This window comes from Pristiophorus japonicus, chromosome 5 (genome assembly GCF_044704955.1).
Source record: "Pristiophorus japonicus isolate sPriJap1 chromosome 5, sPriJap1.hap1, whole genome shotgun sequence".
Classification (NCBI taxonomy): Eukaryota; Metazoa; Chordata; class Chondrichthyes; family Pristiophoridae; genus Pristiophorus; species Pristiophorus japonicus.
The window spans coordinates 201,984,603-202,012,464 of record NC_091981.1 but is presented as its reverse complement, the minus strand read 5'-3'; the positions used below and the strand labels follow the sequence as shown (position 1 = coordinate 202,012,464).

Genomic DNA, 27,862 nt, shown 5'->3' with positions numbered 1-27,862 from the left:
TGGGAATATCTGTACTCGAGGATGAAGATTTTAGATTTGACCTGTTGGGAGATGGGAGCCAAGGTAGGTCAGAGGGCTTAGTGCAGAACAAAATGCGAGTGGAAGTTTTATATGGTCTGGAGATTATGGGGTGTGGAGGTTGAGAGGACAACAAGGAGGGTATTGGAGAAGTAGAGTCCTGATGTGACATTGGCAGCAGTGGGGTAAGGTAGCAGTGATTGCAAGTAATATTGTGGAAGTGGTGTTAGCAGTAGATAAGATATGAGATTGTAGCTTAGCTCTGATTCAAACATATTGTGCAGTTTGTGTGCAGTCTAGCTCATCCTGGTAGGAGGATAGAGCCAATGTCCAATATGCAGAGTTTTAAGCAGAAGCTGAAAACAATGTTCAATTAACGAAAAGTCTGGATCATCCAGGCCTTGATATCAAACAGACAGAATGGAGGCGGTTGTGAGGTCGAGAGGATTTAAACACCAACAATTCAACCAGTGAGCTGGGGTTAACTGGAAAATGCAATCCTTCTTAAGGAAGAGGAGACCTCTTATCTAGAAGCCCGGATGAGGGGTTGATTCCTCAGTGGGGATAATTTAATCACATGTTTACCAATGCAGGTATGCCTAAGTCTTAAACTGATCTGAGTTCAGAAAATTTCAATCCATTTGACTGCTTCAAAATGTGTCCAGTTATGGAAGGAGGTGTCTTGGTTTCTGATGATATGTTGATTGCCTTAGCGCAGAAGAGATTCAAATTTTTAAACCCAAGTGCTGCAGCTTGAAAAACCTGATGATGCCCTAGAAGTGGATAAAACAGATCTCTGAATTCAAATTCAGTTTTACATTAACTCTTTAGAGTAGATTTTATGAGGGTCCACCATCAATGTGGAGCCTTGCTGTGAGCATGCAAATATCAAGGGGCCGATATTGCCCTCAGTGACAAATCAGGGAGGCACTTCGAATTAGCTGGAAATTTAGCGCCCGGCGGGAGCTGGAAAATTTTTCTTTTTAACTCTGACACCGCCTTCCAGCATTTTCATCATAGACAGTCCCTCGGAATCGAGGAAGACTTGCTTCCACTCTTAACATGAGTGGCTGTACAGTCCAATACGAGAACCACAGTCTCTGTCACAGGTGGGAGCACTTTAGAAGCTGTTGGAAGCGGTATTGGGGCGGTATTGGGGCGGGATCGGGGCAGTGTCCAAGGTCAGTGCAGCGATGATGACTTAAAGGGGAGGGACGCTGCAAGGCCTAGTGAAGTCTCCGTGGAGTCCACTGGGCCACCAGGGAGGGGTTCAGCAGTCCGGCACCCAAGCGGGGGTGTATATAATGTATTTTTGTACTTCAATTTTTTTCTTTGCCTGTTCTCTTTACCACTTTTGCAAAAATATTTGTTTTGTATCTAAGACCTTCCTGCATTATTTTTATTTGTTAGCTTCAAATTACAAAACAGCAGCAAAGTGCTGTGAATGAGAATCTCATTGGGTGTGCCCAGTGCACTGCACAAGAGGGAATTTCACGTAGGAGGTGTTACATGTAGGAGTGACAGCACCTCGGAGGTATGTTCTTATCCATCAGTACCTCTGAACTAGCATTTATAGATCCTAATATTCATACCTGGGCATGTCTGAGGATGTCTGTCTTCACCACTTATGCTGCGTTAGATTGGCTGTGACAGAGCTGTGCAATTTCCTCCACATTGACTCAAGACAACTTCCAAGAACTGGAATGGCTTTTCCTGTAGCCACGAAGGTCACCAATGCAGTAAGTTTCTGTGTTACCTCATCCTGCCAGACCACCACTAGGACATCCGCCAAATCAATTAGTCTGCTGTCCATACCTGCATAAACCAGATGATGTGTTTACTGGGGGAAAATTCATTCGTAGCTTTTGCAGTGAAAAGGAGGCAGCAGCTGGAGAGTTCACCGATATTTTACCATGTGGCAGGCTTGCCAAAAATGCATGGAATTATAGATGGCACTCAATTTCAGCCCACATGTACAAGGCATTATGCTCTTTTTTATGGCAATACCAGTTCAGAATTTGAACACCTATATGTTTCAGTGCATGCCATTCAGTGTGCTCCACTAGAAGTGCAACCTAAATCTTTTGAACAATGAAAGAATGTTATGTAAAGCGGAACGGTTATCTCTGTTTTGCTCGCTATGACCCGGAGATAGTTTAAGCTTACATTCATACCACGTCCTTGCTGCCTCAATAGTAAAAACGTAAGCTATGTTGGGATACTTACTTTGGCACTCCAACACATTTCTTCTTCATTTGTTACAGATGCTAATGATCTGGACGACTCTATTTTTCTCATGGGTTACATTTATCCATGAGTTTGCACCACAGCACCAAGGATGGCTATCCTCCTTTGCTGCAGCTCCTGAAGCAGAACTTACACGATGCCCTCCTCAAATAGAGGAATATGTCACATTTACCTCCTTTCAGACAAATATTTGAGCACGGAATCACTAAGTTTTCTGTGAACAAAAAAGCTACTTTGGCTCAGTAAAAACTTGCTTCCGTTTAATGGTGAACAGCAGCTCTTTAATACTTGCTGCTTTGACAATTTCCACAAACCTCCGAACCAATGTTATTGTTGGCCAGGCATCTTCTCTATTACAATGAGAAGGAAGGGCCTTCCCTTTTGTGTCCAGCACAGAAATATCTCTGCCATGGTCGAGGGGGGAGGGTAAACAGCCAGTTGTTGTGGTGCATATAGGTACCAATGATATAGGTAAAAAAACGGGATGAGGTCCTACAAGACGAATTTAGGGAGCTAGGAGCTAAATTAAAAAGTAAGACCTCAAAAGTAGTAATCTCAGGATTGCTACCAGTGCCACATACTAGTCAGAGTAAGAATCGCAAGATAGCTCAGATGAATACGTGGCTTGAGGAGTAGTGCAGAAGGGAGGGATTCAAATTCCTGGGGCATTGGAACCGGTTCTGGGGGAGGTGCGACCAGTACAAACCGGACGGTCTGCACCGAGGCAGGACCGGAACCAATGTCCTAGGGGGTTGTTTGCTAGTGCTGTTGGGGAGGGGTTAAACTAATATGGCAGGGGGATGGGAACCTATGCAGGGAGACAGAGGGAAGTAGAATGGGGCAGAAGCAAAAGATAGAAAGAAGAAAAGTAAAAGTGGAGAGCAGAGAAACCCAAGGCAAAAAGCAAAAAGGGCCACATTACAGCAAAATCCTAAAGGGGCAAAGGGTGTTAAAAAGACAAGCCTGAAGGCTCTGTGCCTCAATGCGAGGAGTATTCGGAATCAGGTGGACGAATTAACTGCGCAGATAGCAGTTAACGGATATGATGTAATTGGCATCACGGAGACATGGCTCCAGGGTGACCAAAGGCTGGGAACTCAACATCCAGTGGTATTCAACATTTAGGAAGGATAGACAGAAAGGAAAAGGAGGTGGGGTGGCGTTGCTAGTTAAAGAGGAAATTAATGCAATAGTAAGGAAGGACATTAGCTTGGATGATGTGGAATCTGTATGGGTGGAGCTACGGAATACCAAAAGGCAGAAAACGCTAGTGGGAGTTGTGTACAGACCACCAAACAGTAGTAATGAGGATGGGGACAACATCAAACAAGAAATTAGGGATGCGTGCAATAAAGGTATAGCAGTTATCGGGGCGACTTTAATCTACATATATATTGGGCTAACCAAACTGGTAGCAATGCGGTGGAGGAGGATTTCCTGGAGTGTATTAGTTTTCCAGACCAATATGTCGAGGAACCAACTAGAGGGCTGGCCATCCTAGACTGGGTGATGTGTAATGAGAAAGGACTAACTAACAATCTTGTTGTGCGAGGACCCTTGGGGAAGAGTGACCATAATATGATAGAATTCTTTATTAAGATAGAGAGTGACACAGTTAATTCAGAGACTAGAGTCCTGAACTTGGGGAAAGGTAACTTCGATGGTATGAGACATGAATTGGCTAGAATAGACTGGCAAATGATATCTAAAGGGTTGACGGTGGATAGGCAATGGCAAACATTTAAAGATCACATGGATGAACTTCAACAATTGTACATCCCTGTCTGGAGTAAAAATAAAACGGGGACTGTGGCTCAACCGTGGCTACAAGGGAAATTAAGGATAGTGTTAAATCCAAGGAAGAGACATATAAATTGGCCAGAAAAAGCAGCAAACCTGAGGACTGGGTGAATTTTGTAATACAGTAGAGGAGGACAAAGGGTTTAATTAGGAGGGGGAAAATAGAGTATGAGAGGAAGCTTACTGGGAACATAAAAACTGACTGCAAAAGCTTCCATAGATATGTGAAGAGAAAAAGATTAGTGAAAACAAACGTAGGTCCCTTGCAGTCAGATTCAGGTGAATTTATAATGGGGAACAAAGAAATGGTGCACCAATTAAACAAATACTTTGGTTCTGTTTCACGAAGGAAGACACAAATAACCTTCCGGAAATACTAGGGGACCGAGGGTCTAGTGAGAAGGAGGAAATGAAGGATATCCTTATAAAGCGTGAAATTGTGTTAGGGAAATTGCTGGGATTGAAGGCCGATAAATCCCTGGGGCCTGATAGTCTGCATCCCAGAGTACTTAAGGAAGTGGCCAGAGAAATAGTAGATGTATTGGTGATCATTTTCCAACAGTCTATCGACTGTGGATCAGTTCCTATGGACTGAAGGGTAGCTAATGTAATACCACTGTTTAAAAAAGGAGGGAGAGAGAAAACGGGTATTTATAGACCGGTTAGCCTGACATCAGTAGTGGGGAAAGTGTTGGAATCAATTATTAAATTCCTGGTGAGGCCTCACCAAGGCCCTGTACAACTACAGTAAGACTTCCCTGCACCTATACTCAAATCCCCTAGCTATGAAGGCCAACATACCATTTGCCTTCTTCACCGCCTACTGTACCTGCATGCCAACTTTCAATGACTGATGAACCATGACACCCAGGTCTCGTTGCACCTCCCACAAAGATGAAATAGCAGCGCATTTGGAAAGCAGTGACAGGATCGGTCCAAGTTAGCATGGATTTATGAAAGGGAAATCATGCTTGACAAATCTTCTGGAATTTTTTGAGGATGTAACTAGTAGAGTGGACAAGGGAGAGCCAGTGGATGTGGTGTATTTGGAGTTTCAAAAGGCTTTTGACAAGGTCCCACACAAGAGATTGGTGTGCAAAATCAAAGCACATGATATTGGGGGTAATGTTCTGATGTGGATAGAGAACTGGTTGGCAGACAGGAAGCAGAGAGTCGGGATAAACGGGTCCTTTTCAGAATGGCAGGCAGTGACTAGTGGAGTACCGCAGGGCTCAGCGCTGGGACCCCAGCTATTTACAATATACTTTAATGATTTAGATGAAGGAATTGAGTGTAATATCTCCAAGTTTGCAGATGACACTAAACTGGGTGGTGGTTTGAGCTGTGAGGAGGAAGCTAAAAGGCTGCAGGGTGACTTGGACAGGTTAGATGAGCGGGCGAATGCATGGCAGATGCACTATAATGTGGATAAATGTGAGGTTATCCACTTTGGGGGCAAAAACACGAAGGCAGAATATTATCTGAATGGCAGCAGATTAGGAAAGTGGGAGGTGCAACGAGACCTGGGTGTCATGGTTCATCAGTCATTGAAAGTTGGCATGCAGGTACAGCAGGCGGTGAAGAAGGCAAATGGTATGTTGGCCTTCATAGCTAGGGGATTTGAGTATAGGTGCAGGGAAGTCTTACTGTAGTTGTACAGGGCCTTGGTGAGGCCTCACCAGGAATATTGTGTTCAGTTTGGTCTCCTGATCTGAGGAAGGACGTTCTTGCTATTGAGGGAGTACAGCGAAGATTCACCAGGATGGAGGGACTGACATATGAGGAGAGACTGAATCAACTGGGCCTTTATACACTGGAGTTTAGAAGGATGAGAGGGGATCTCATAAAAACTTACAAGATTCTGACGGGACTGGACAGGTTAGATGCGGGAAGAATGTTCCCGATGATGGGGAAGTCCAGAACCAGGGGACACAGTCTTAGGATAAGGGGTAGGCCATTTAGGACTGAGATGAGAAGAACCTTCTTCACTCAGAGAGTTGTTAACCTGTGGAATTCCCTGCCGCAGAGAGTTGTTGATGCCAGTTCATTGGATATATTCAAAAGGGAGTTAGATATGGCCGTTACGGCTAAAGGGATCAAGGGATATGGAGAGATAGCAGGAAAGGGATACTGAGGGAATGATCAGCCATGATCTTATTGAATGGTGGTGCAGGCTCGAAGGGCCGAATGGCCTACTCCTGCACCTATTTTCTATGTTTCTATGTGAAGCTTCAATTTACCCATCTCACAAAATGAGAACTTTTGTGCTTTGTATTGCTTGACAAAGTGTCTTATCCATAATCATTAGAATCTTGAGGAACGGATTTTCTCCGTAGTTACATTTGGAAGCACTCTTACATTGTGAAAGATCCCACAGTACTATTACAAAGAAGAGTGAGGGAAGTTTCCCCGGTGTCCTGGCCAATAATTATCCTTCAAACAACATCACTAAAACTGATTATCGGGTTATTATCACATTGCTGATTGTGGGACCTTGCTGTGTGCAAATTGGCTATTGCATTTCCTACATTACGATATTGACTACATATCAAAAATTACTTCATTACTTCATGACCTTGGGATATCCTGAGGTCATGAGATAATTCACTAAGCAAAATCCTGAATCATAGATTTTCAGAACTGAAATTGTTGCATACAAGGAGTTAGTGCGAAGCTTTTAAAATCTTTTTGGCCATGCCATTCACCGCAAACACAGCAGGGCTGACAATGTAAGCCCAGCACTGAACAGGCACCCAAATGAGCTGACCTTGCATAATAACGTGAGGTCTTCTCATTTAAATAATTTACAGCTTTCCCAGCATTCAATTCATGACATGCTGAGAGAGATACAAATGTGGCAGCCTGAAATATCACTCAAAGCAATAGAAGGGCTGTATAATATCGCCATTTATTTTTTCACAACATTTTTGGGTTTTCATGACCCTTTCAAAGACAGGAGCAAAATTTTTTTTTTTGATTGGCCTCCCCTGAAATGGCCATTGCAATTGGACACTGAACAATTAGAGTGTTGCACAGGTGCTCCAGCCAAGTTATGGGGAAGCCCTCTAATTCGTGTGGAATTTGGGGCCTTGAATTGGTATAGTGGTAAACAGGCTATTAGCACGAAGACATTTCTCAACCACATTGTCCTGTGCTCAGAACATCAAGCCTTAGGCCTCAATGCCTGATAAAAGAGTGCCCTATACAGTATTTGAGATGCAGCACACTGCATTATCAGCCCTACTGTCTCAAACATTCTCTATTCTTTATCCCTGAAGTTATACCATGGGAGACTTTATGAATTCAACTGAAATTCCTCTCCCCACTGTTTCAGTGGAAGCGTTACCCCATTTATTTGAAACAGTTTAAAGCCTCTATGTTAGTATCACACTACAGTATCCGGGTCTATATTTTTCTATTCTTTTCTGTATTTGTTGACATACTAGCATGTTACTTCTGTCATTTTTCACGAATAAAAGTTGCTGATAACCTCTTTAGGAAGTTATAACAGTGCTCCCTACCAGGAGTGTGTCAATATTTATGGAGGAGTCTGTACAGTAACATTTATAAAGTTCTGACAAAAGGTCATCGATCTGAAACGTTAACTCTGTTTCTCTCTCCACAGATGCTCCTTGACCTGCTGAGTAATTCTAGCATTTTCTGTTTTTATTTCAGATTTTCAGCATCCACAGTATTTTGCTTTTGTAACATTTACAAAGTACTGCCCTAAAGTAGATCATGTTGAAGTTGGAGGGGAACAATGAAACAGTTTGAAATTTCTACTCAAAGTCAGTTGTAAAGTTTCTACATAAATAAAATAGGAACATTCCCATTAACTATAGTGTCACTGGAGCAGAAGTTTGTAATATTTATTAGTTTCATACATTACCTATTTAAAAAAACCTCTTGACTGTCTAATGGATTTTGCTGGTAAGGGAGTTGAGCTCCAAAGGGTTACTGCACAAAAAACACGAGTAAAAACCAGGTCACTATAATGTGGTAGGCAGCCATGTTCAGGAAAGTCGTTTATTATGCAGTCCCTTACTCTCAGAAGTCAGCATTTTCTAATATTGAGCTTTAGTGCCCTAAAGCATCAAAATCCATTGCTTTTACCACTGGGACCTGATCTCTGTCGCTCTGCAGTAACCAACAGTAAGCAGGAATCCTACACAAAACACGTGAAATAGTTAAGAGATCAGATACAGATTACTTCTCATGTGATTGACTAGAGGATGTGGATAAGGGTCAGTTTTTGGTTACCACCACATTACCTGAAATTAGTTCCTAGTATGAAAGGTGTAATGTATGAATAAAGAGTCTGACCAGATACTGTGAGCTCAAAGTAAAGTGTGACCTTAGTCTTTTATTGCAGGTCTTCAGAGTGCCTCTCCAGCTTGTGAGGCCTCCTTAAGTACAGGTTAAGGATTCCAGGGATCCCTTGGGACTCCAGGGGATGAGCCCTCTGGTGGTTAAACAAGGTATTTACAAATTTACACATATACACACCCTCCCGCCCCCGCAAAGTTTATAGTGTGACTATTTACAAGGAGAGTCGATCTGGGGCCTTTCTTTCCCTGGTTGATCGTCTCGGTGCAAATGCTGGTTTTGGTGAGTAGTTTGTTGGGCCCTCGCTGGGCTGCTGTGCAGCTGGCCTTGCTGGGCTGCCTGGTGTGGTGAGTCCTGCTGGGCTGCTGCGGGTGATGGGTACTGCTTTGTGGTCAATCGCTGTGTCGGTTGCCACTGGTGTGTGTGTTGGGGAGTCAAAAAAGGTAGGGTCGAATGTAGGTTGCTCTGGATAGTCTGTGAATCTGAGTTTGATTTGGTCCAAGTGTTTCCTGTAGATGAGTCCATTTGAAAGTTTGACCTGAAACACCCTACTCCCCTCTTTGGCCACGACAGTTCCGGGAAGCCACTTGGGATCTTGTCCATAGTTCAACACAAATTCAGGATCGTTAATCTCAATTTCGCGTGACACATTTGCGCTATCATGATATGTACTTTGTTGAAGCCGCCTGCTCTCTACCTGTTCGTGTAGATTAGGGCGGACCAACGAGAGCCTTATCTTAAGTGCCCTTTTCATGAGCAGTTTAGCGGGTGGAATCCCAGTGAGCGAGTGGGGTCTCGTGCGGTAACTAAGCAGGACTTGGGATAGGCGAGTCTGCAGCGAGCCTTCAGTTACCCTCTTCAAGCTGTGCTTGATTGTTTGCACTGCTCTCTCTGCCTGACCGTTGGATGCTGGTTTGAACGGGGCAGATGTGACATGTTTGATCGCATTGAGGGTCATGAACTCTTTGAATTCGGCACTGGTGAAACACGGCCCGTTGTCACTCACAAGGACATCAGGCAGGCCATGCATGGCAAACATGGCCCGCAGGCTTTCAGTGGTGGCAGCGGACGTGCTTGCCGACATTATCTCACATTCAATCCATTTGGAGTACGTATCTAAAACAACTAGGAACATTTTTCCCAAACATAGTCAACATGGACCCTAGACCACGGTTTGGTGGGGCCAAGACCATAAACTTAGTGGCGCCTCCCTGGGTATATTGCTTAACTGTGAACATGTTTTACATTTGTGCACGCAGGACTCTAAGTCCGCATCGATACCGGGCCACCACACGTGGGATCTGGCTATCGCTTTCATCATTACAATGCCTGGGTAGGTACTGTGGAGATCACGAATGAAAGTGTCCCTGCCCTTTTTGGTACCACTACCCGATTACCCAACAGAAGGCAGTCTGCCTGTATAGACATTTAATTTTTGCGTCGCTGGTACGGCTTTATTTCTTCCTGCATTTCTAATGGGACACTGGACCAACTCCCATGAAGCACACAGTTTTTTTACTAAGGACAGTAAGGGGTCCTGGCTCATCCAGGTTCTAATCTCTCAGGCGGTAACAGGTGATTGCTCACTCTCGAATGCTTCCATTACCACAGCTAAATCTGCAGGCTGTGCCATTTCCACCCCTGTGGTGGGCAATGGCAGCCTACTGAGAGCATCGGCACAGTTTTCTGTGCCTGGCCTGAGGCGGATGGCGTTGTTATATTCGGACAACGTGAGCGCCCATCTCTGGATGCGGGCCAATGCATCATATTTATTCCCTTACTTTCAGAAAAGAGGGATATCGGTGGCTTATGGTCAGTTTCCAATTCAAATTTGAGCCCAAACAGATATTGATACATTTTCATTACTTCATAAACACACGCTAACACTTCTTTTTCAATCATGCTGTACGCCCACTCAACCTTAGACAGACTTCTGGATGCATAAGCAACCGGTTGCAATTTCCCAGATTCATTAGCTTGTTGCAGTACACACCCGACACCGTATGATGACACATCACATGCTAGTACCAAACGCTTACATGGATCATACAATACAAGCAATTTGTTTGAGCATAACAGTTTTCTAGCTTTTAAAAAGGCATTTTCTTGGCTTTTACCCTATACCCATTCATCTCCTTTATGCAATAGAGAGTGTAGCGGTTCTAACAGTGTGCTGAGACCCAGTAAGAAGTTACCAAAGTAGTTCAGGAGTCCTAGAAACGACCGTAGCTCCTTCACGTTCTGTGGCCTCGGTGCGTTCTCGATTGCCTCCGCCTTCGAATCGGTGGGCCTGATGCTGTCCGCCGTGATTCTTCTCCCCAGGAACTCCACTTCAGGCACCAGGAAAACGCACTTCGAGCATTTTAACATGAGCCCACATGATTAAGCCGACTAAGAATCTCCTCCAGGTTCTGCAGATGCTCGACTGTGTCCCGATCTATAACCAAGATGTCATCCTAGAAGAGCACGATATGCGGGACTAACTTGAGTAAGCTTTCCATGTTTCTCTGGAATATCACCACGGCTGATCGAATCACAAACGAGCATCTGTTGTAGATGAAGAGGCCTTTGTGTGTGTTGATGCAAGTGAGGCCCTTCGATGATTCCTCCAGCTCGTGCGTCATGTAGACCGAGGTCAAGTCCAGCTTCGTGAATGTCTTTCTTCCCGCCAACATCACAAAAAGGTCGTCTGCCTTTGGTAGTGGGTATTGAGCCTGCAGGAAGAAATGATTGATAGTTACTTTGTAACCACCACAGATTCTGATGGTGCCGTCTCCCTTGAGGACTGGAACAATCGGACTGGCCCACTCGTTGAATTCGATAGGCGAAATGATGCCCTCTCGTTGCAGCCGGTAGAGCTCGATCTCCACCCTCTCTCTCATCATGTACGGTACTGCTCTCGCCTTGTGGTGGATGGGTCGCGTCCCCAGAATTAGGTGGATCTGCACTTTTGCTCCTTGGAACTTCCCGATGCCTGGTTCGAACAGCGAGGGGAATTTGTTTAGGACCTGGGCACACAAAGTGGGTGAGTGCGCTCGGACGTCGTCCCAGTTCCAGCGTATCTTTCCCAGCCAGCTCCTGCCGAGCAGCGTGGGCCCATCGCCCGGTACCACCCAGAGTGGTAACTTGTGCACCACTCCATCGAAGGAGACCTTTACAGTAGCACTGCAGATTACGGGAATCAGTTCCTTTGTGTAAGTTCTCAGTTTAATGCGAATGAGAGTCAGGACTGGCCTTAAGGCCTTGCTGCACTACAATTTATCGAAAGTCTTTTTGCTCATAATGGACTGGCTCGCGGCCGTGTCCAGCTCCATTGACACCGGGAGTCCATTTCATTCAACCTTCAGCATTATCGCGAGACACTTTGTGGTAACTGTGTGCACCCCATATACCTCTGCCTCTTCGGTCTGAGGCTCTGGCTCGTCGTGATCCACTGGGGATCTGCCCTCCTCTGCAACATGGTGGTTTGCAGGATTATCAGGGTTCGCAGCTCACCTGCACATATGTTGGAGATGTCCCATTGTTCCACAGCCCTTGAAAATGTATCCGTTGAAGCGGCATGAATGGAAACGATAATCACCTCCGCTGCGCCAACAAGGTGTTAATGGCCTAGCATTCATCACCCTTGATGGTGGACTCTGAGACATCTGTGGACATGCAGCTGCAGGAATGTGAGGCCTGCCCTGTACGTTATGATTTGAAAACAACATTACTTTGTTCACAGTACTTGTAGCAGCACTCGTGTGCTGAGAGATTTGTTTGGTATTGTCACAGGTGGCGATGAACGCCTGGGCTATCGCTATGGCTTTACTCAAGGTTGGGGTCTCTACAGTCAAAAGTTTGCGAAGTATTACTTCATGGCCAATGCCAAGTACAAAGAAGTCCCTGAGCATGTGCTTCAAATGTCCTTCAAATTCACAATGTCCTGCTAGGTGTCTTAGCTCAGCGACATAACTCGCCACTTCCTGGCCTTCAGACCTCTTGCACGTGTAGATCCGGTACCTCACCATCAGGACGCTTTCCTTTAGGTTAAGATGCTCCCGGACCAGTGTGCACAAATCATCATACGATTTCTCTGTGGGTTTCGCTTGTAGGGGAGGATGAAAACCCCCTCATTTTACCCAGAAGGAAAAGGGCTGTGGGATCTGTCTGTACTGCAATGAATTGAAACTGAGACGGTTTGACCTTGGCAGAGCAGTGATTGGATGGGGGAGGATACCAGAGGGCCAATGGTAAGGCAGAGTCAGCCCGAAGCATGGGGCTTTCAAGCCAATGGGAGAGCACTTGCTCAAAAACTGTGGGATTGACTCATCGCCATTATCGGGCTATTGTCTTCCCCATGTTTACACTATGGAGGGAAATTATGCAGACCTTCAGAAAACTAGGGAACCCAAAATAAACCAAGGGCCGACAGAATTGCTACAGGAGGCCAACCCAATCAACCCCTACTCAAACCTTGAGTAGGTTAGAGAAAACTGAATTGGAGGGTAATTATGCAGACCTTCAGAAAACTAGGGAACCCAAAACAACCCAAGGGCCTACACAATGGCTACAGGAGGTCAACACAATCAACACCCACTCAAACCTTGAGTAGGTTAACATCAGTGGAAAAAAACCCCGTAATAATCTAAAACTGCTGCATTTTTCAAAATCACAAAGTCCACCAATGGGAAGGATCGATTTCAGCAGGAGAGGCGGACTGGATAATCTGGCTATAAAAAAGGGTTTCTGACGCAGTGCGTGTGGTTTCCTGCTCTCGTGATCCAACAACCAGCAAGCCTCTCGACACTGAAGGAAAACCAGTGTCCGAAGACACCGAAGATAGAAGAAACAAACCACCAGACTGCAAAAGGCACAGTAGTGAGTATAACCTCTGGTCCCCAGAACTCCCAACTCAGTTAGGCCAGGAAAGGTGGGAGGTTGGGCATTGTACTGCTAAACTTGTGTAAAAATTTTCGTTGTGTTCGTTTAGTGGGATTTAGGGGGATTGTTTTGTTGGTGTATTGCTGTTTGTTGAGATACACCTTGTCAAATAAATTGGAAGCCTAAGTTCCTCTTGGAATCACCTTGTCTCAGTTCTATTGTATTACATCTCCTGATTGTGAGTCTTATGTCAGAACAGTGTAAGGGAAGCTAGGAGCGCCTTGAAAATGCTCAACTGTGTGTCACAGGCTAGGGAAGAAGGGGTTAGGAGTGTTTGACACTCACAGGTGCCTCACAGGCTAGGCATAAGCTGTGGGGACGCACGAGTCTCAAAACCCCCTTCATGAGCTGTGGACACAGGGTACCTCACAGGCCAGGCATAAGCTGTGAGGGCAGAAGCCCAGAGAGAGACACCCAAGGCACAACAACACTCCCCGAGAGCCCCTTACACGCTGGAGCAAGCAGATTTTTCATGACGCCATACGTTGGTGCCCCGCAAACTGTGAGGAGAATCACCCTTTGTTTGGCAGCGTTCGCTTCTCCTTCCAGCTCGTTGGCCACGAAGTATTGGTCGAGTCGCTCCACGAAGGTTTCCCAATCATCTCCCTCCAAAAATTTCTCCAGGATGCCCACGGTTCTCTGCATTGTTGCAGTGGGGTTCGATATCTGTATCTCATCGCCAGTTGTAATGTTTGAATAAAGAGTCTGACCAGATACTGTGAGTGCAAAGTAAAGTGTGACCTTAGTTTTTTTTATGCAGGTCTCCAGAGTGCCTCTCCAACTTGTGAGGCCTCCTTGAGTACAGGTGCTCCCAAGGGATTCTGGGATCCCTTGGGACTCCGGGGGATGAGCCCTCTGGTGGTTAAACAAGGTATTTACAGGTTTACATATATAACAAAAGGAATTTAAGGGCTGATTTTGCAGCCCTAGCTAAGTACTAGGAATGTTTGGCTGCTAACACAAAGCTAGCCAACTGCACACTGAATGGATTGCCTGCGGTTTTCCATGGTCAACTCATTTTCATAACTGTTCATAGCTTTGACCTTGAGCAGGAAGCCTAATTGTGGAAGAGAAGGAGAAGGAGAGATCATGCTTCCTCTTAAAGTTAACGCAATTTGGCCACTTATTTGTGGCCCATTATGGGGCTGGGAGTTGAGAGGTAGGCAACAATTTTTACAGCCTGAAAAAAAGGCTTGAAATGCATTCTAACCCTTTAGCCTGAAAAGAGAAAAGGGAAAATAAAGCAAAAAATAAGAAAAAGGAAACTCACTTTGGAGGCACAAAATGGAGTCTGCAAGAAAGTGATGTAGCAGCGCTGCATCCAATCCCTGACCATGTGGAATCAGACAACGTTTAAGAGGGGATCGATCAAGTTAATAGGGGTATTCTACAGACCATCTAATAGTGGAAGGAAAGTGATTGAAGAAACATTATGTAAATCCAGGAAATGAGTAAATTACATAGAATAATAATCATGGTAGATTTCAAATCCCCCCAAATAAACTGGCAATATGAGGTGGGTAAACGGAGAAAAGGAATGGAGTTTTTAGAGTATGTTCAGGACTCATTTCGTATCCAGTATATAACAAAACCAATAAGATAGGAATCTCTACTAGAGCTAGAAATGGGAAATGAACCGGGCAGATAAGATAGGTAAATGTAGGGGAACATCTAGGCAATAGTGATCATAACATAATAAGGTTTAAAATAATCATGAAGAAAAACATAAGTAAGACAAAGATCAAAGTAATTAATTGGAAAATGCTCATTCTGAGGGGATGAGAATAGAATTAGGGAAGGTAAATTGGGGAAAAAATTGACAAAGAGATAGAACAGCAGTGAGGAATATTTAAAATGGTGATCAATAGAGTTCAGGAGAAATATATTCCACTAAAAAACAAGAACAAACAAGTCAATAATTAAACAATAATAAAACATCATGGATGATTAAGGAGGTAAGGATAACATTGAAACTAAAAAAACATACACTAAGTACATAGACAATAAAGGAGAGGATCAAAAAGGGAATATGAAGAAGTTAGGAAAGAAATTTTAAAAATGGAAAACTAAACTGGAATAATGAAATTTAATTATCGAGGGATATAAAAATAATTAGTGAAGTATTCTATAGACACATAAATTACAAAATAAAAATCAGGAGAGGGATAGGACCATGAAAGAATGCATAGGCTAAAATCACAGATAATGACAGCAAAATGGCAGAAATATTGAATAGTTACTTTGCCTCAGTATTTACCAGGTAAGCTAACAAAGTGGGCATGACATTAGAAGATCAAAAAGGATATAAAGACATTTAAGATGGAAAGGAGAGAGATAATTAATAAACTAATCAAACTTAGAGAGAATAGAAACATAGAAACATAGAAAATAGGTGCAGGAGTAGGCCATTCGGCCATTCAATGAGTTCTGAACATGCAACTTCAGTACCCCATTCCTGCTTTCTCGCCTTACCCCTTGATCCCCCTAGTAGTAAGGACTACATCTAACTCCTTTAGTGAATTGGCCTCAACAACTTTCTGTGGTAGAGAATTCCACAGGTTCACCACTCTCTGGGTGAAGAAGTTTCTCCTCATCTCGGTCCTAAATGGCTTATCCCTTAGCCTTAGACTGTGACCCCTGGTTCTGGACTTTCCCAGTATTGGGAACATTCTTCCTGCATCTAACCTGTCTAAACCCGTCAGAATTTTAAACCTTTATATGAGGTCCCGTCTCATTCTTCTGAACTCCAGTGAATACAAGCCCAGTTGATCCAGTCTTTCTTGATATGTCAGTTCCGCCATCCCAGGAATCAGTCTGGTGAACCTTTGCTGCACTCCCTCAACAGCAAGAATGTCCTTCCTCAAGTTAGGAGACCAACACTGTACACAATACTCCAGGTGTGGCCTCACCAAAGCCCTGTACAACTGTAGTAACATCTCCCTGCCCCTGTACTCAAATCCCCTCGCTATGAAGGCCAACATGCCATTTGCTTTCTTAACCGCCTGCTGTACCTGCATGCCAACCTTCAATGACTGATGTACCATGACACCCAGGTCTCGTTGCGCCTCCCCTTTTCCTAATCTGTCACCATTCAGATAATAGTCTGTCTCTCTGTTTTTACCACCAAAGTGGATAACCTCACATTTATCCACATTACACTTCATCTGCCATGCATTTGCCCACTCACCTAACCTATCCAAGTCACTCTGTAGCCTCATAGCATCCTCCTCGCAGCTCACACTGCCACCCAACTTAGTGTCATCCGCAAATTTGGAGATACTACATTTAATCCCTTCGTCTAAATCATTAATGTACAATGCAAACAGCTGGGGCCCCAGCACAGAACCTTGTGGTACCCCACTAGTCACTGCCTGCCATTCTGAAAAGTACCCATTTACTCCTAATCTTTGCTTCCTGTCTGCCAACCAGTTCTCAATCCATGTCAGCACACTACCCCCAATCCCATGTGCTTTAACTTTGCACATTAATCTCTTGTGTGGGACCTTGTCGGAAGCCTTCTGAAAGTCCAAATACACCACATCAACTAGTTCTCCCTTGTCCACTCTACTGGAAACATCCTCAAAAAATTCCAGAAGATTTGTCAAGCATGATTTCCCTTTCACAAATTCATGCTGACTTGGACCTATCATGTCAGCTCTTTCCAAACGCGCTGCTATGACATCCTTAATAATTGATTCCATCATTTTACCCACTACCGATGTCAGGCTGACCGGTCTATAATTCCATGTTTTCTCTCTCCCTCCTCTTTTAAAAAGTGGGGTTACATTGGCTCCCTCCACTCCATAGGAACTGATCCAGAGTCTATGGAATGTTGGAAAATGACTGTCAATGCATCCTCTATTTCCAAGGCCACCTCCTTAAGTACTCTGGGATGCAGTCCATCAGGCCCTGGGGATTTATCGGCCTTCAATCCCATCAATTTCCCCAACACAATTTCCTGACTAATAAGGATTTCCCTCAGTTCCTCCTTCTTACTAGACTCTCTGACCCCTTTTATATCCGGAAGGTTGTTTGTGTCCTCCTTAGTGAATACCGAATCAAAGTACTTGTTCAATTGGTCTGCCATTTCATTGTTCCCCGTTATGACTGCCCCTGATTCTGACTGCAGGGGACCTACGTTTGTCTTTACTAACCTTTTTCTCTTTACATTTCTATAGAAGCTTTTGCAGTCTGTTTTAATGTTCCCTGCAAGCTTCCTCTCGTACTCTATTTTCCCTAACCTAATCAAACCCTTTGTCCTCCTCTGCTGAGTTCTAAATTTCTCCCAGTCCCCGGGTTCGCTGCTATTTCTGGCCAATTTGTATGCCACTTCCTTGGCTTTAATACTATCCCTGATTTCCCTTGATCGCCACGGTTGAGCCACCTTCCCTTTTTTATTTTTACGTCAGACAGGGATGTACAATTGTTGTAGTTCATCCATGCAGTCTCTAAATGTCTGCCATTGCCCATCCACTGTCAACCCTTTAAGTATCATTCACCAATCTATCCTAGCCAATTCACGCCTCATACCTTCAAAGTTACCGTTCTTTAAGTGCTGGACCATGGTCTCTGAATTAACTGGTTCATTCTCCATCCTAATGTTGAATTCCACCATATTATGGTCACTCTTCCCCAAAGGGCCTCGCACAACGAGATTGCTAATTAATTCTCTCTCATTACACAATACCCAGCCTAAGATGGCCTCCCCCCTAGTTAGTTCCTCGACATATTGGTCTAGAAAACCATCCCATATGCACTCCAGGAAATCCTCCTCCACCGTATCGCTTCCAGTTTGGTTAGCCCAATCTATATGCATATTAAAGTCACCCATGATAACTGCTGCACCTTTATTGCATGCACCCCTAATTTCCTGTTTGATGCCCTCCCCAACAGTACTGTACAACAGATCTGTACACAACTCCCACTAACGTTTTTTGCCGTTTGGTGTTCTGCAGCTCTACCCATATAGATTCCACATTATCCAAGCTGATGTCCTTCCTAACTATTGCATTAATCTCCTCTTTAACCAGCAATGCTACCCCACCTTCTTTTCCTTTTATTCTATCCTTCCTGAATGTTGAATACCCTTGGATGTTGTGTTCCCAGCCCTGATCATCCTGGAGCCACGTCTCTGTAATCCCAATCACATCATATCTGTTAACATCTATTTGCACAGTTAATTCATCTACCTTATTACGGATACTCCTTGCATTAAGACACAAAGCCTTCAGGCTTGTTTTTTTTAACACCCTTTGTCCTTTTAGAATTATGATGTAGTGTGGCCCTTTTTGTTTCTTGCCTTTGTTTACTCGGCCTTCCACTATTGCTTTTTACCTTTCTACCATCTGTTTCTGACTCCATATTACTTTGCCCTGTCTCGCTGCATAGGTTCCCATCCCCCTGCCATATTAGTTTAAACACTTCCGAACTGCATTCGCAAATGTCACCCCTAGGACATCAGTTCCAGTCCTGCCCAAGTGCAGACCGTCCCTTTTGTACAGGTCCCACTACTCCCAGAACTGGTTCCAATGTCCCAGGAATTTGAATCCCTCCCTCTTGCACCATCGCTCAAGCCACGTATTTATTCTAAATATCCTGCTCCCTCTACTCTGATTAGCACATGGCACTGGTAGCAATCCAGAGATTACTACCTTTGAGGTCCTACTTTTTAATTTAACTCCGAGCTCCCTAAATTCAGCTTGTAGGACCTCTTCCCGCTTCTTACCTATATCGTTGGTACCTACATGTACCACAACAACTGGCTGTTCACCCTCCCTCTCCAGAATGCTCTGCAGCCGCTCCGAGACATCCTTGACCCTTGCACCAGGGAGGCAACATATCATCCTGGAGTCTCGGATAAACCCTTGGATTGCATATGTGCATATTAAAAGAAGATAGAGACGAGATAGCAGAAGTACTTGCCTGGATGAGTGCAGCTCCAACAACACTCAAGAAGCTTGACACCATCCAGGACAAAGCAGCTCACTTCATCGGCACCCCATTCACCACCTAAAACATTCACTCCCTCCACCACTGGCGCACCATGGCTGCTGTGTGTACCATCTACAAGATGCACTGCAGCAACTCATCAAGGCTTCTTCGGCAGCACCTCCCAAACCCGCAATCCCTACCACCAAGAAGGACAAGGGCTGCAGGCGCATGAAAACAGCACCATCTTCAAGTTCTTCTCCAAGTAACACACCATCCTGAACTGAAATTATATTGCTGTTCTTTAGTCGTGACTGGGTCAAAATCCTGGGACTGCCTTGCTAACAGCACTGTAGGAGTACCTTCATAACATTGACTGCAGCAGTACAAGAAAGCGGCTCATCGCCACCTCTCAAAAGCAATTAGGGATGGGCAATAAATGCTGCCCTTGCCAGCAACGCCCACATCCCATGAGCAGATTTTAAAAAGCTATAACAGCTTGCTTTCTCCAAGCTCAGGTCTAGTATACCCTTCTGCTCTTAGACTTAGTCCCCTTCTCACTAACTCTCATACAGGCATATACAAAGTTGCGCAAACACCATACACAACAGCTTGAATTTTCCTCTCCCGCCTTACAACCGCCTGTTGCAAAAACATAAATCAGGCAGCCTGAAGTGGAAAATGAGTGTGACTATCATTTGGCCAATACCCTTTTCACTGTTAGAAACATAGAAACATAGAAAATAGATGCAGGAGTAGGCCATTCGGCCCTTCGAGCCTGCACCACCATTCAATATGATATTGGCTGATCATGCAACTTTAGTACCCTATTCCTGCTTTCTCTCCATACCCCTTGATCCCTTTGCCGTAAGGGCCAACATCTAACTCCCTTTTGAATATATCTAACGAACTGGCCTCAACAACTTTCTGTGATAGAGAATTCCACAGGTTCACAATTCTCTGAGTGAAGAAATTTCTCCTCATCTAGGTCTTAAATGGCTTACCTCTTATCCTTAGACTGTGACCCCTGGTACTGGACTTCCCGAATAACCCTGGAATCAGTCTGGTGAACTTTCGCTGTACTCCCTCAATAGCAAGAATGTCTTTCCTCAGATTAGGAGACCAAAACTGTACACAATATTCAAGGTGTGGCCTCACCAAGGCCCTATACAACTGCAGTAAGACCTCCCTGCCCCTATACTCAAATCCCCTCGCTATGAAGGCCAACATGCCATTTGCTTTCTTAACCGCCTGCTGTACCTGCATGCCAACCCTGATGTACCATGACACCCAGGTCATGTTGCACCTCCCCTTTTCCTAATCTGTCACCATTCAGATAATAGTCTGTCTCTCTGTTTTTACCACCAAAGTGGATAACCTCACATTTATCCACATTATACTGCAAATGCCATGCATTTGCCCACTCACCTAACCTGTCCTAGTCACCCTGCAACATCTTAGCATCCTCCTCACAGCTCACACTGCCACGCAGCTTAGTGACATCTGTAAACTTGGAGATATTACGTTCAATTCCTTCGTCTAAATCATTAATGTATATTGTAAATGGCTGGGGTCCCAGCACTGAACCTTGCGGTATGCCACTAGTCACTGCCTGCCATTCTGAAAAAGACCCGTTTATTCCTACTCTTTGCTTCCTGTCTGCCAACCAGTTCGCTATCCACGTCAATACATTACCCCCAATACCATATGCTTTAATTTCTCTTGTGTGGGACCTTGTCAAAAGCCTTTTGAAAGTCCAAATACACCACATCCATTGGTTCTCCCTTGTCCACTCTACTAATTACATCCTCAAAAAATTAAAGAAGATTTGTCAAGCATGATTTCCCTTTCATAAATCCATGTTGACTTGGACCGATCCTGTCACTGCTTTCCAAATGCACTGCTATTACATCTTTAATAATTGATTCCAACATTTTCCCCACCACCGATGTCAGGCTAACCGATCTATAATTCTCTGCTTTCTCTCTCCCTCCTTTTTTAAAAAGTGGGGTTACATTAGCTACCCTTCAAACCATTTTCCAATGTCATTTCTGTCAGCTACCTTATATAGGTGTCTAAAAGCAAATGAAGGCAAAAAAGAAGTAGAAAGAAATCGAAAGGTGACGTCACAGCCAAGGGGGTAAGTGATTAGCTGGTGATTGGTAAGTAGCTTTTCTTTTTCTTTTCTATTTTAATAAGTGACCTTTAGCATTGTTGTCGCCAAATTAAGTTAATCTAGGGGTTAAGTCATGGCAGGACAGCTCGGACATGTTTTATGCTCCTCCTGTACCATATGGGAAATCAGGGACACCGACGACTATATGTGCGGGAAGTGTATCCGCCTCCAGCTCCTGACGAACCGCGTTGTGGAACTGGAGCTGCGGGTGGATTCACTCTGGAGCATCCACGATGCAGAGAATGATGTGAATAGCAAATTTAATGAGTTGGTCTTACCGCAGCTAAAGGGTCCACAGCCAGATAGGGAATGGAAGATCAACAGGAAGAGCAGTGCAAGGAAGGTAGTGCAGGGGTCCCCTGCGGTCATCCTCCTGCAAAACAGATACACTGCTTTGGGTACTGTTGAGGGGGATGACTCATCAGGGGAGAGCAGCAGCAGCCAGGTTCATGGCACCGTGGCTGGCTCCGCTGCACAGGAGGGCAGAAAAAGGAGTGGGAGAGCAATAGTGATAGGGGGTTCGATTGTAAGGGGAATAGATAGGCGTTTCTGCGGCCGCAACCGAGACTCCAGGATGGTATGTTGCCTCCCTGGTGCAAAGGTCAAGGATGTCTCTGAGCGGGTGCAGGATATTCTGTAAAGGGAGGGTGAACAGCCAGTTGTTGTGGTGCATATAGGTGCCAACGATATAGGTAAAAAACGGGATGAGGTCCTACGAGACGAATTTAGCGAGCTAGGAATTAAATTAAAAAGTAGGACCTCAAAAGTAGTAATCTCAGGGTGCTACCAGTGCCATGTGCTAGTCAGAGTAGGAATCGCAGGATAGCTCAGATGAATACGTGGCTTGAGCAGTGGTGCAGAAGGGAGGGATTCAAATTCCTGGGACATTGGAACCGGTTCTGGGGGAGGTGGGACCAGTACGAACTGGACGGTCTGCACCTGGGCAGGACCAGAACCAATGTCCTAGGGAGAGTGTTTGCTAGTGCTATTTGGGAGGAGTGAAATTAATATGACAGGGGGCTGGGAACCTATATAGGGAGGCAGAGGGGAATAAAATGGAGACAGAAGCAAAAGATAGAAAGGAGAATAGTAAAAGTGGAGGGCAGAGAAACCCAAGGCAAAAAACAAAAAGGGCCAATTTACAGCAGAATTCTAAAGGGTCAAAGTCTGTTAAAAAGACAAGCCTGAAGGCTCTGTGCCTCAATGTGAGGAGTATTCGGAATAAGGTGGACGAACGAACTGCACAGATAGCAGTTAACGGGTATGATGTGATTGGCATCACGGAGACATGGCTCCAGGGTGACCAAGGCTGTGAACTCAACATCCAGGGGTATTCAGCATTTAGGAAGGATAGACAGAAAGGAAAAGGAGGTTGGGTGGCGTTGCTGGTTAAAGAGGGAATTAATGCAATTGTAAGGAAGGACATTAGCTTGGATGATGTGGAATCGGTATGGGTGGAGCTACGGAATGCCAAAAGGCAGAAAACGCTAGTGGGAGTTGTGTACAGGCTACCAAATAGTAGTATTGAGGTTGGGGACAGTATCAAACAAGAAATAAGGGATGCGTGCAATAAAGGTACAGCAGTTATCATGGGCGACTTTAATCTACATATATATTGGGCTAACCTAACTGGCAGCAATGCGGTGGAGGAGGATTTCCTGTCGTGTATTAGGGATGGTTTTCTCGACCAATATGTCGAGGAACTAACCAGAGAGCTGGCCATCCTAGACTGGGTGATGTGTAATGAGAAGGGACTAATTAGCAATCTTGTTGTGCGAGGCCCCTTGGGGAAGAGTGACCATAATATGGTAGAATTCTTTATTAAGATGGAGAGTGACAAAGTTAATTCAGAAACTAGGGTCCTGAACTTAAGGAAAGGTAACTTTGATGGTATGAGGCACAAATTGGCTAGATTAGACTGGCAAATGATACTTCAAGGGTTGACGGTGGATAGGCAATGGCAAACCTTTAAAGATCATATGGACGAACTTCAACAATTGTACATCCCTGACTGGAGTAAAAATAAAACGGGGAAGGTGGCTCAACCGTGGCAACAAGGGAAATTATGGATAATGTTAAATCCAAGGAAGAGACATATAAATTGGCCAGAAAAAGTAGCAAGCCGGAGGACTGGGAGAAATTTAGAATACAGCAGAGGAGGACAAAGGGTTTAATTAAAAGGGAGAAAATAGAATACGAGAGGAATCTTGCCAGAAACATCAAAAATGACTGCAAAAGCTTCTATAGATATGTGAAGAGAAAAAGATTGGTGAAGACAAACGTTGGTCCCTTGCAGTCGGATTCGGGTGAATTTATAATGGGGAACAAAGAAATGGCAGACCAATTGAACAAGTACTTTGGTTCTGTCTTAACAAAAGAAGACACAAATAACTTTCCCGATGTACTAGGGGTCCAAAGGTCTAGTGAGAAGGAGGAACTGAAGGATATCCTTATTAGGCAGGAAATTGTGTTAGGGAAATTGACAGGATTGAAGGCCGATAAATCCCCAGGGCCTGAAAGTCTACATCCCAGAGTACTTAAGGAAGAGGCCCTAGAAATAGTGGATGCATTGGTGATAATTTTCCAACAGTCTATCGACTCTGGATCAGTTCGTATGGACTGGAGGGTTGCTAATGTAACACCACTTTTTAAAAAAGGAGTAAAGAGAAAACGGGTAATTATAGACCAGTTAGCCTGACATCAGTAGTGGGGAAAATGTTGGAATCAATCATTTTGGATTAAATAGCAGCACATTTGGAAAGCAGTGATAGGATTGATCCAAGTCAGCATGGATTTATGAAGTGGAAATCATGCTTGACAAATCTTCTGACATTTTTTGAGGATGTAACTAGTAGAGTGGAAGGGGAGAACCAGTGAATGTGGTGTATTTGGACTTTCAAAAGGCTTTTGACAAGGTCCCACACAAGAGATTGGTGTGCAAAATCAAAGCGCATGGTAATGTACTGACGTGGATAGAGAACTGGTTGGCAGACAGGAAGCAGAGAGTCGGGATTAACGGGTCCTTTTCAGAATGGCAGGCAGTGACTAGTGGAGTGCCGCAGGGCTCAGTGCTGGGACCCCAGCTCTTTACAATATATATTAATGATTTGGATGATGGAATTGAGTGTAATATCTCCAAGTTTGCAGATGACACTAAACTGGGTGGCAGTGTGAGCTGTGAGGGGGACACTAAGAGGCTGCAGTGTGATTTGGACAGGTTAGGTGAGTGGGCAAATACATGGCAGATGCAGTATAATGTGAATAAATGTGAGGTTATCCACTTTGGGGGCAAAAACATGAAGGCAGAATATTATCTGAATGGTGGCAAATTAGGAAAAGGGGAGGTGCAGTGAGACCTGGGTGTCATGATTCATCAGTCATTAAAGGTTAGCTTGCAGGTACAGCAGGCGGTGAAGAAGGCAAATGGTATGTTGGCCTTCATAGCTAGGGGATTTGAGTATAGGAGCAGGGAAGTCTTACTGCAGTTGTACAGGGCCTTGGTGAGGTCCCACCTGGAATATTGTGTTCAGTTTTGGTCTCCTAATCTGAGGAAGGATGTTCTTGCTATTGAGGGAGTGCAGCGGAGGTTCACCAAACTGATTCCTGGGATGGCAGGACTGACATATGAGAAGAGACTGGATCGACTGGGCCTGTATTCACTGGAGTTTAGAAGGATGTGTTAGGTGTAGAATTTGAAGATATTGACCGAACAACAACAAAGGAATGGGGATGTATGTATAAGTAATGATGGTGTTTGACTTGGTGGGGAACTTGAAGGTGATGGCATACTCACGACATTACTGCTCATGACTTCTTAGCGGTAGAGTTTGCAGGGGAGTGAAATGCTGTTGAAGCAAACTTTGTAAGTTGTTGCTATGCATTCTGTAGATTGTACATACTGTAACCATTGTACACCGGTGGTGGAAGGACTCGATAATGAGTCCAGATGTATGGACTGCTTTGGAAGCTAACTTCCTGTATGGTATCAAGTTTCTTGCTGCATCTGCATCCATCCAAATGAGTGGACACTCCTGACTAGCACATGGTAGATGGTAGAGACACTTTGAGGGGTCAGAAGGTAAGCCACTTTGCCCTGCTCTTGTAGCCACAGTTTTGATATAGCTGATCCAGTTAAGCTTCTGGTTAATGATGACACCCAGGATGTTGATGATGGGGGAACTAGTTTTGCTGTTGAATGTCAAGAGGGAATAGCTGGGCTTTTTTTGTTGAGATCGTTATTACTTAGCACTTAAACAACATGAACATTACCTGCCACTTGCCATCCCAGGTCAGGATGTTATCTAGGTCCTGTTGAAGGCTGGCATGGGCTGTTTCATTATTAAAGGAGCTGTGAATGCAACTGTGGAATCATCAGCAGACAGCTCGATTCCTGACCTTATGACAGAGCAAAGGTCATTTATGAAGCAGCGGAAAATGGTTTCGAAGAGAATGTTTCCCTGAGGAATTCCTGCAGTGATGTCCTGAGGTTGTGTTGGCTGACCTCTGACAACCACAGTCAACTTCCTTTGCGTCACTTTGACCCCAGTCATCGGAAGGTTTTCCCTTTGACTCCCACAGCCTTCAACTTTTCTGGGGCTCCTTGGTGGCAGACTCAGCCGAATGCTGTCTTGATGTTGAGGGCTGCTACTTTCACCTCGCCTCTGGCATTCAGATCATGTGTCCATGTCTGGATCAAAACTGTGCTACGATCTGAGACCAAGTGGTTCTGGTGGAGCTTGGAGCATCAGTAACCAGGTTATTGATGAGTAGGTGTGACTTGATGGCATGATTGGTGACTGCTTTCATCTCTTTACTGATGATTGGGAAGAGGCTGACAACAAATAATTGGACAGGTTAGATTAATCTAATTTTTATGGATAACACATACATGGGCGAGCTTCCATGGTGTTGGGCAGATACCAGTGTCATAGCTGTACGTTTTGCACAGGACTTCACCACTACCACTGGTATATTGTCAGGGCCCATAGCCATTGCTGTGTCCATTGCACTTAGCTGCCTCTTAATATCATTTAAACTCAATCAAATTGGCTGGAATCTGGTAAGAGGTCTAGTAGGAGCATCCACTTGGCACTTTTGGCCAAAGACACTTGCAAACACTTCAGCCTTGTCTTTTGTATTGTGCTGGGCTCCACCACAGTTGAGGATGAGGATTTTCTGGAGTCTCCTCCTCCTTCAGTTAGTTGCCTTATTATTCATCAACATTCACAATTGGATGTGGTAGCTTTGCTCTGATCCATTGGTTGTGGGGGCATTAGCTCTGTCTAACACCAGGACGCTTCCTTGCCTAGGATTCCCTTTCCCTCTTGGCTCCTACTTGCATTCTTCTGGAAGTTGGTATGTATCAGCTCACTTGGCATACCGACATCAGATCATACATTGGATCTCTGACAGCTCAGGGCTGAGGAAACTCCAGGCTTGGGAGTCCATGCTCCAGTCCTAGCCTTGATTTCCCCCCTTGCCACCATTAGCCTTGTATGAGATGGATGGAGACCATTTCTGAGATGGACAATTTCTGGGCCCTTCCACCACATTCCTATTTTTGTTTGCCGGAGCTTGCTGAATACAGATTGGATACTGTGTTTTCCTGCATGACAGCAGTGACTACCCTTCAGAGATTGCTGTGAGGCACTTTGAGATGTCCTGTGGATGTGAAAGGTGTAAATAAAGCACTAAATTGAGGGAAATGCATCAGGAATTTCCTCAGAGGTTCTCCTACTTTGCCAAACATCCGGTGCAAACCCCAATTAGGCAGAGTGGGAGAAGTTCCAAGGAAATTACAAGCAATGGTCTTTGGACACAGGATTGAAAGGAAAGACTTCAGTCATAACTGGGGCTAACACTGGAATTGGCAAAGAGAATGCGAGAGACCTGAGAAAGCAAGCAGCCCAGATTGTCATTGGTTGCAGAGACACAGCAAAAGGTGTAGCTGCAGCTAAAGAAATAATAAAGGAATCTGGAAATCCTAATATAGTGAAAACATTGAATTTGGCTGACACCAAATCTATTTCGGAGTTTGGTAACAGATCAAAGATGAAGAGCAACAGATCAACATTCTGATCAATAATACTGGGGTGATGATTCTAAAACAATAAATGGGTTTAAGTTGCAATTTGGGTCAATCATTCAGGTCATTTATTATTAAACTATTTACTGCTTGATTTGATAAAACAGTCAGGTCCTTCATATATCATCAATGTCTCCTCTGCTGTATACAATGTGGGAAACAATAATTATGAAGAATTAAATAATGAGAAGAGCTGCTTTTCAGCAAAATCCTATGCACAGAGCAAACTAGCCAAGGAACTGGCCAGAAGACTAGAAGGGATAAAAGTGACTGTTGATTCTTTGTGTCCTGGCATGGTGGGGACTGAATTAGCAAGATACTTGAGCGCTGCAATACAGATTGGCACAGCAATGTTCTGA

The 27,862-nt window shown here is 44.5% G+C and overlaps 1 pseudogene; it reads left to right on the top strand.

Annotated features, from left to right (window-relative positions):
- Positions 1-21: 21 nt before the first annotated feature.
- On the top strand, positions 22-27,862 carry LOC139264134 (retinol dehydrogenase 11 pseudogene; annotated as a pseudogene).